This window comes from Corvus kubaryi, unplaced genomic scaffold, assembly GCF_017639235.1.
Source record: "Corvus kubaryi isolate FWS band 111438036 unplaced genomic scaffold, C.kubaryi_AGA036_p1.0 37398, whole genome shotgun sequence".
NCBI lineage: Eukaryota > Metazoa > Chordata > Aves > Passeriformes > Corvidae > Corvus > Corvus kubaryi.
Genome location: NW_024581137.1, coordinates 7,009,494 through 7,019,334, shown reverse-complemented (window position 1 = coordinate 7,019,334; position 9,841 = coordinate 7,009,494). Strand labels below are relative to the sequence as shown.

The 9,841-nt window shown below is 46.2% G+C and overlaps 1 protein-coding gene across 3 annotated transcripts in view; it reads left to right on the top strand.

Moving 5' to 3' along the window:
* Positions 1-6,041: 6,041 nt before the first annotated feature.
* The window catches only part of LOC121671564 (cytochrome c oxidase assembly factor 1 homolog), a 54,844-nt gene continuing 51,044 nt past the window's right edge, over positions 6,042-9,841 (top strand). For 2 of the 3 annotated variants that reach the window (XM_042043495.1, XM_042043497.1), the window contains exons 1-2: positions 6,049-6,108; positions 6,634-6,750. The gene's annotated coding sequence lies outside the window, so the exon portion shown is untranslated. Of the gene's footprint in view, positions 6,109-6,633; positions 6,751-9,841 lie in introns of all 3 variants that reach the window. The other variant, XM_042043496.1, reaches the window with a different exon arrangement.

The window sequence follows — 9,841 nt, the reverse complement described above, 5'->3', positions numbered from 1 at the left end:
TCAGTCTAAAGTCCCAACTGGGTGAAAGGTGGTTTTGGCAGGGGGAGAATGAAAACACTGACTCACAGCCCACGGAGTCTAGAAATCCACTGACTCAAGAGGAGGAAGAAAGTGAGCATGCAGAGTATTAACATAAGTAAGAGAATCACTTAACCAGTAGAATCACAGAATATTCTGAGTTGGAAGGGACCCACAAGGATCGAGATGTCCAACTCTGAAATGAATGGCCCATATGGGGATTGAGCCTACAACCTTGGTCTTATCAGCACCATGCTCTGACCAAGCTGAGCTAAAGAAGATATAATACTAATTAATGAGAGAACTATGCAACTTGTAGCCAATGAATACTGATACTTTTGTTTGCTAAAACATATAAATAATGTAAAGTTTTGAAGATAGGGAGCTAGCCTTTTGTGGGTTACCACCTAGCTCCTTACTTTGCACAAACTAGAATAAAGAAATAGAGATTCCTCTCCTCGGTGTGTGAATTGACACTGCACACCAGGGAAGGAGCTCACGTGAGGGACAACAACCCCAGCCAGGCACTCCCAGAGCTCACTCACACAATGGTTTGCAGACACTGCTACATCAGCAGTGCTTTTGTCTACCCAGCTGCAGCCATAGGGTTTATGTTGCTGGATGAATCTGTGCTCAGGAAATTGGGAGTTTCAAGAGCACCAAGTGGTAAAGGAATCACTCTGTGCCTGGCTTTGCCCAAGCAGGAGGCATGCAGAGAGCAGCTATTAGGACAGCCCAGGCCAGGTGTTAGACAAGCTCTTACTCAAGACTATTTGCCTCCCTTTCAACTGGGATTGCTTCCTGGCAGGCAACATACTATGCTTAAGCACTAGCTTTTCCTAGGAAATACACCTATTACCCAGATCTTACTCTCAGCCTCTTTACTTGCCATTTCTTATCTACATGCAACAGGACTTTCAGGGGATTGGAAGATAAAAGCCTGTGCGGGTATAGCTACTTCCCTGAAGGCCAGTAGTTCCTGCAATAAACAGTGAGGATGGTCTGAATTCCATAGATCTTTCTACACCATGCTGATGGTGGGCATTCATACAGTAGAACCTAAAGCTGTGTTACATTGGGACTACAGGTACAAAGGATAAAATTCTGTACCCTGTCATCTCAAACATAAAGTAAAATACCTCTGGAGAACCTTTTTTTGTTTTGCACACAAGTGTGCTCAAGTCAACCTGTTTCTGGTAAATCTTGTAGTGTGCTGTGTAAAGTAGTCATACCAGAAAAAGCCCATCTTCCCAAAGAAATTAAAAATTCAATGCATCTCTGGATTCCTTAAATTCTTTATTCTAAAATTCTGCAGGTTGGGATTTTGAGACTAACATGCCCTTCTTTCCATATTTTCTCACTCCTGACCTGTTAACTTCCTCATCAGAAAGATTACAGGAACTCACTTGGCCTCCTCCCAGCCACATTTTGTTTGTCAGGGTCACATTTACTGAGCCAGTTAAGAAGTTTTAACTATTGCAAAACTTCCGTGGGCTAACATAGCTTCAACTGCACATAAGGTTTGCGATGACATTACTATGCTGGTTGTTTCAAATAAGTTATAAGGTGTTTCAAAACTCATTCCATCCCCTCTCAAACACATTGTATTACCATAGGCTAAAGCACAAATTATACCTCAGCAGCTTTAATTACAATTGTTACACAACTGAAATAAGGAGGAGCTCCAGAAAGTAACTGAAAAATCATATACAAAAGTAATAAAAAGGAAGTTTAAGGTCCAAAGGTCTTCAGCAAATGTGTGGTATTACACAAAGGAGGATTGGCAGACCAGGAGATATAATATTTAAACATATACATCGTGAGTTCAACATACAGCACAGTTAATGACTAGCATGTGACTGTATGCTTAGCATAAATTAATGAATCAATTAGCCGTGATAGGAAACTGTAATGCATAGCAGAACATATGAAAGAATGCATATGGGAGTGATTAGAGGCAGATGTAACTCAGAGCCCTTGGATTCAGTAACCATGCTCCTATTTCTACAGCCACATGACCTACAGGATGTGGGACCTGTTCAATTTCATCACTAATCTTGTCAAAAGAAAAAAAAAGAAAAAAAAAGAAAAAAAAAGAAAAACCCACTGTATTGGGTTGACCCTGAGTTGATGGACAGTCTTTAAGACCAATTACGCTTCTCACAATTTACATATTTAAACCGCACAGAAAGGCGGGACTGCCCCTTTTGTCGGAGCTCACCTGTTGGAAGGTGGGGGGGGCTCGGAGCCTCCCGGCCCCGCCGGGCCGGGGCCACTGCCCCTTTCCCCCTTTCCCAACGCTGCGGCACGGACCCTGGGTCGCTGGGGGGGACTGTCCCAGAGCCACAGGCAGCTAAAACCAGCCATGGACTGCCACAGCTAAACCCATCCAGCGCCGCTTCTGGGGACAGGCGGGTCCCTCTCTGCTCCATGCGGAGCCGGCGGAGTCAATGGGAGCTGGCAGAGCCTCCTGTCTGCAGCCAGCACACTTCATGCTGAACTGAAGAAGACACCATGCAGCCAGCAGCACAGAGGGAGCGAGGCTTTCCCCACCGTAAAGCCTGAACAAGAACACCCTTCAACATGGCGGCTTCAGAGTCAGGGAGAAAGAGAAGTGAGTCCCGTGGGACGGAGCTGAGCATGGCGACGGGAGAAAAGAGGGCGGTGCCGCGACTCTGGCGCGCAGCTTAAAAACCTCCTTGCATGCTGTGGTAAGAAACTGTAATACCACAAACTGTTTGTCTCTTTAATCCATTTGAAGAACATGGGGGGATGGAGGATCCTCGTGTGGCCTGTGAAGATTGTGAAGAGTGCCTATGCCAGGCTATATAGAAGTAGTGAGAGGCTGTTAGAGACTTGTGGCGAAGAAAAGCCTTTGTGTGCAGGCCAAAATAACTTATCCTTAAAAAGATGAATAACCCCATGTGATGGCCCATGTTTTGCAGTGTGAAGGAACTGTGAGATTTTTCATGGGAGAGATGTCCTACACACAGCAGATTGTTTGTTTCCGGGCGGGTCTGCTGTTAGTGGCAGTTTGGGAACCACGTGCAACTGAAGGAAAACCCTTTTTTCCTTAAGCATAAGAGAGAGACTATTTCAAGAACTGGAACACTGACTAACATCCCATGTTCTGTTATCCCTTTTGTGAGCTGGGTAAAAGGAGAGAAGTGCTGGGGGGGGGGGATTTGCTTTAATTTTTTTTTTTTTGTTATTTTCTCTTTACTTTTAATTCTATTAGTAATAAAACTCTTCCATTGTACTGCAACTGTTTAAGGTTTGTGCCTGCTTTGTTTTTCTCCTAATTCTTATCTCACAGAAAGACAATAAGTAAGTAATGAATATTTTGAACCAAAACCACTACATTTAATTGGTGTTTCTGCCTGGTTTCAAACTCAACCCGCTACACCCACCTACTTTCCAAAGGGATCAGATCCCAAAACCAGATGGAAGTGGCACAACACACAGCCAAGCAGGAGGGCACAGCTGCCTCTTTCCACCACACCTGTAGTTAGGTTAGCTTAAACCAGTCCTGTACCTACCTGCTGTTTGACCCCTGTATACAGGGATACTTGAGCTCCGTCTGCCAAAGGATTGTTTATTTATTCAGGCAGCTAGATAAAAACCCCAACATTTAAATGAGCTCCAGACCTGGACAAGATGGGGGCTGGGAGCGGTTCCTCCAGTGGTGGAACAAGATATGGGCTCTGAAGGAGTCATTTGTGGCTGTGAGATGAGTGGCCAGCATGAGCTGGGTCCCCAGGGTGGTGACAGTGTGCAGGGGAAAATGCCAGTCTGGGAAGAAGCAACAGCAAATAGCCCCCAGCATGGACATAGTAATACCAGTCTCTTACACCAGCTGTCTCTCTTTCCATATGGAAATAGCAGAGAGGGTATCTATAACTAATAAGTACCTTTCAGTACCAATAAAGCTTCACCAAAATTGGAAGGGTATTACACAGCTTTCATCATTGCAAAATTACCAGGATAAAGGGCCAGCGGGAGTAGTTAGGGTAACACAGGCATAGCTGGGAACTGAAGACAAGACTTTTGGCACAAAATCTTTCTTCAGGTCTGAAATGTATGAAATAGATTTTTCAGAGAGTAGTTAGATATATAGGAGTCAGACCACCCTGAAGGTAAAGGCAACCAATTTTCACAAAGAAGGGACAGTAGTAGAAAGGCAGGGCAGGATGAGAGAAAGAATTTTAAAAACCTGCAGCTTTGCATACAAAACAGTCTCTTAACAGGGCTTCTTAGGAGTGTAAGAATAAGTGGGCCGTTCACTCCCTTTTTTGTTCTGTATTTCTCGTTGTCTCTTTTTTGGTCATATCTGCACGTCCTGTTGTTCTGCTGATTGTCTTCCATACCATGTTTCTCCCTACTCTCACCTTCCACAATGCCAGCGCTGTTACAAGTCCTAGAAAGCAGATGTTTCAATTAACATCAGCTACAATGTAGCAACCTCTCACTTGTCAATATTTTGTCAGGAGCAACTAAGCAAAGCAATAATGTAATCAGCTCCTGCTGGTAGAAGTTGACTGGAAACTACTGGAAGCTTGCCATGGGAAGAAACAGTTTTATTTGGAAGAATGAAATAGTAGATAGTATTCCACTAAATCACAACAGTAAGGCAAAAGGTGTAAATAAGCAGCTGGAAGCTACTTGGATAACAGAACAAACTGGCTTGGCAACAGCCCTGAGAATAATGCCTGACTCAACTCCTCAGCCAGGAAGCACATACAATAAATATCAAAGCAGGTAGGATGCACCAAGGAACAGCAGCAGAACACACTCTGACGTTATAGGTACACTCATCATTTAATTTCAGATGAATCAAAACCATGAGCCAAGGCGTGGGATCATGTAATCCAGCAGTGCTCACACACACACTTTACAAATGCCACAGCCTAAGTGCTGAGCTCAGGGACAGTACTGGACAGCTTGCTTAAATAAACTCCAACAGGGACACCAGCTTACACGGAACAATGGAGATGGATAAATCTGGAATGAAGAAGATGAGCTAAAGACAGCAGTGATTAAATTAAATATTAATATCTCTGTGTGGAATCAGATGGCCAGATTAGATCCAGAATTTTCTTTGGGGACTGCTGGACAGACACTGTTGGTTTTTTCAATTTTATTTGACTGCACAAGAATGATTTTATGGTGTCCCTTGGATCAGGGCTTGTCCTGGAAAAAATAATAGCAAAACACCACAAAAGAAAGCAGATCCCTGGCAGCAAACTCAGGTGTGGTCTGGATGACCAGCGTGGAGCTGAGAGGATGTGGATTGTGGGGAAGCCTGTTCAGCAGCACTGGCTGGGGACTGCACCTGTCTCTTCACAGGCTTCCTGCAACTCACCATGCAGCCGAGGCCATGGTTACGGGACACCTGCCACCTCCAGTGGGGCATAGACCGAGAAAACCCTCAACCCTGCCATTGAGAAGAGGGACCCTTGGAAAATGCTGCTTGAGGCACAGCCAGCCGCAGCACTGCCGTGACATGATACCACAATATAAGAAAATATTAAGCTAGTGAAGAGTGTCCAAAGAAGGGCAACCAAGATGGCAAAGGGCACGGGGGGGAAGCCATGTGAGGAGCAGCTGGGGTCACTTGGTCTGTACAACCTGGAGGAGACTGAGGGGAGACCTCATCAGAGTCTACAATTTCCACGTGATGAGGAGTGACAGACACTAATCTCTTTTCTCTGGTGATATGACCCGAGGGAATGGCCTGGAATTGTATCCGGGGAGGTTTAGGTTGGGTATTAGAAAAAGGTTCTTCCCCCAGAGGGTGGCTGGGCACTGGAACAGGCTCCCCAGGGAAGAGGTCACAGCACCAAGCCTGACACCGTTCAAGAAGCACCTGGACAACGCTCTCAGGCACGTGGGCTCTTGGGGCTGTCCTGTGCAGGGCCACGAGTTGCACCCGATGGTCCCTGCGGGTCCCCTCCGACTCAGGAGAGGGTGTCACACCCCCGGCTCCCCGCGCCGCTCCCAGCGCCTCCCGCCAGCGCCCCCTGCCGCGCCCCGCTGGCACCGCAGCAATGGCGGCCCCCACGGCGCCCGCGTGACTCCGACGCCGCTGCCGTGAGTGGGGTCGGGCAGCGAGCCCGGGGCACGGCCAGGGCGGGCCCCGCCGCCGCTCCCGCCGGCACCGCCGCACCCCAGCGAGCCCCGCTGCCCCTCCCGGCGGGCTCGGCCTGGCGCAAACGGCGGCAGGGGGCGGTCGGGGCCTGGCGGGGGCGGCAAAGGGCGCGGGAGGGGGTTCGTACGCGGGAGTTCCGTCGGGGCTCCGGCCACGGCAGCGCCGCAGTGATTCGGGGAGCGGCGGGCGCCTGCAAAGGCGGCGGGGGTCAAACCAGGGGCACTGGGCGGTGGCATCTCGGCGAGGGCAGCAGTGCCGTGAGGCGAGTAGGGGCTTGCTCAGTGACCCCGAGAGCCTGAACACATTTCCCTTCGGGCCCTGTTAATTGTAATTGCACTTGAGATACGTCTCGGCCGCCTTCAGAAGAGGGGTGCAAGGCAAATTTATCTAGCAAGCTACAGAGAAAGCCTGATACACAGAGAATAATCAGAAAAGTGGCAGAAAACATCTCTTGTTGCTTAAAACAGGCACAGGCCCATGGTGCTCTGTTCTGTGGGGAACTCGGTGGCAGGAGCACAGCCAGAGGAAATGTGAAGAGGTAGGGCGAACATAAAGCAAGTTGGTTGCAGTAACTCATCCACATGGTAAGGAATCTACAGTCAGATTTACTTTGTTATTCAGGTACAGCTTGTGAAGCGACCAGGTTATCTTGAGCAGGTTTCATGTTCAAACACTGCTATGTTTCTTCATAAAAATTGGAACTTTCCTGTTTAAGTCTGCTGTGATCACTGAAGGGAACAAGATTTCCCCTACCCCTTCTTATTAGTGAGGCTAGGTGCTCCTGCTTTCCAGCCTAGTTGGTTTCTTTCTGCTCATTCACATGAACTCTTTAAGTGCAAGAAGAGAGCATGTAACATGAAGTGTAAGAGTGGCCTGGGTTGCTTCTTTTAGAGCCAGTTTTTGACGAATTGAAGTGTTGAAACAAATTTTAAAAACCCCTAATCCAGCCTCAAAGGCTGGAGTAATAGCAAGCTGCGGCAGCAAGGTGGCCCTGTTCCACCGCCCAGCTGAACATCGTGCTGTACCTCTTGCATCAGGCTTAGGGATCAGCTGGCTTTTTAAAAGTTGGTTTTTCCAGTGCATCAAGGCTTTCTGGACATGGCAGGCACTGCAGCTGCACAGTCCAGCAGTAGGATGGGAAAAGTGGCATGAGCACCCCCGTTCCAGCAGCAACTCCTCAGACCTGCACTTAAATCCAGTGTTAAACTGCAACTACTCTTTGTTTTGAGTCTAAGCTTTGACTCAAATTTGAACAGTAAACCGATGTTTCATGGTGTGTCAAGGGTTCTCAAACTTGACTGGGGGTGTGGTAGAGAAAGATGCATGCATGTTGACAGATAACAAAATACTGCCTTCCTGCCTAGAGATCCTTTTGTGCTAGTTAAGACTTGGCAAAAGTTGCTGCCCTCACTATCTCAATTATTTAAGTGCTGAAATATCCTACATCAGCCAAATTCCATTAAACACAAAGTGCAAAGAAAAGTTATCTTAAACAAGCAACATACCAATTGTAAAGTTGTTGCATTTATTCCACCGAGGAAGAAAGGATTCTCATCAAGAGGGTGGTGAAGAGGTTAGCTAAACTTAATGTGTCATTTTTTTGTTAGATGAGCTTTAACTTAGACTACTGTAAATTGAATGAAAAAACATGAAGAAGGGAGATAAGGAGCTTTTGGGATTAAAAATAAAAATAAACCCCAAAGCCTTCATTACTGTCTTACAGCTTTTTCTGAGTAGTACTTTGCCCTTGCAGTTCAGAAATTAATGAAGTGTGCTTGGATTATTGCTGAGTGTATTTTACTTCAAAGCTGGTTATTCCCCAGAAGTCAGAGGCTTTGCATGTCTGTTAATACAGTACTTTCCAGGCCACTTTTCTAATACAAACTTCGGGGTTTTGACTCAGTGCCAGAGGAGCAAAATAACATCCTTACCTTTGCAGCTGTGACCACAACATAAAATCAAGCAGGAAGAAGAGTTGATGCTGGGGGTTGTTTTCGCTACACTTAAGGCACTTAGGAGCTGGAGCTCACACAAAGAGATGGGCCCACGCACACCCTCCCTAAGCAACGTGGCTGTTAGGGCACTTGGCCTTTCTTTTATACCTGCCCCAGTTTAGCCAGCACAGGTGAATGCAGCTTATCTGTTGAACAGCACAAGTCCCTCCATGTGGGCATTGCTGTCACACAGCAGCTTCCCCCATTTGCCTGTGCTGCCTTACCCAGGCTGCAGCACAGTCTTTGGAGCAGCTCTGAGGACGATTTGGTGGCAGCCCAGCTTGCGGTTGTTCTGAGAATTAGGAGGAGGCTCTAGACACAGATCTGAAGGCTGGCTGCATCAGCTCTAGACAGCTTTTTTGTGTAGACCTCTCTGCTTGTCCCAGCTGTACAAGTGCCACTGAAACAGAAGTCAACAAGTGATGTGTGTGAATACCTATTTTGAAATGCTTGCATATTCAAGCAAGTGGGAGGGGAGAGGGGGAAGAAAGGCACTTAGCTGGATTTTTCTATTTCTCTGTACTGCTGTTAGTGACTCAGTCTACAGTTTTGAGCTGTGATTTTGCATAACTGAGGAGGTTGCAGAAAAAGGCTATATTATGTGTCAGTTTCTGGAAGGAGCAGTTACGTGACCATCAGGCTAGTGTGGGAGCTAACCTCTTGAAGATGCAGTTTTACTTTTTTCTTCTCAGTATATTGTAAGGAATAAAAAGTTTTTGAGAATATACTTCTGAAAAGTTACCTGAAACACAGGAGTACTGGAATATGTTAGTAAAATTTTAAGTTATCAGTTCAGCATTACTTCTTAGTCTTTTCCCTGTTGTGAGCCACTTGAAAAAGCATCACCAGGTACTTTATACTGACATTTGTCTTTTAGCATGTTTCAGGCATCCTTTCTGGTATAAGAATGTCTTAAGTGACGGAATACTTTCATCTGCTGTGGTGCAGTGGTGGTTTTTTAACAACTGCACAGCAGTAATAGCAGTTGAATTTAACCACCCTCACCCCCTTTTCCCAGGGCAGAGTAATTTGCTTTTCTTGGTGTTTAAGTGTTTTCATTAAGTGTTTGCATAGCATTCCACCAGCTAAAATACATAGTCCCTGTTTCCTGAGCTGTCTCAGAGTACTCTGCATATCTTCAGTACACAGCAGATAATAGGGGCTTTGCCCTGCCTTTCTTACCCCTCCCTACACCAAATAAAAAGTCAATCCTGCTATTAATTTGATCACTACACTAAACATAGTAAACTCAATTATCCATTACATCAAAATGTATTCTGCCATCATGTTATTAGACCTCTTATAGATCCAAACTGGAGGCAGTGAACAGGGAATGTTTTCTTTTTTCCTATCTGTGCTTTGAAGATTGACTTTGTAAGCTTCTCCCATTAACTAACAAAGAGATAGAAATCTTCCACATCCCTGTGTGCCTTCTCCAGATGTGGATTAAGTTCATTAATGGCAACAGTAATCTCCCAGACTGTCTGACAGGTGGTGATCTGTGCACCAGCACTAGTGCAGATTCTCACTTTGATGATGTTAAATAAGTGAGCGGCAAGAGCGTGGGCTTGAAGCAGATTATCTCCATGTACTGCACTTTGACTTGAACATGAAGTTTTCAGCTGGATCACCAGAGGCTGCACCACCAGTGAATGCTCAACACTCTCCACAACTCATAGGT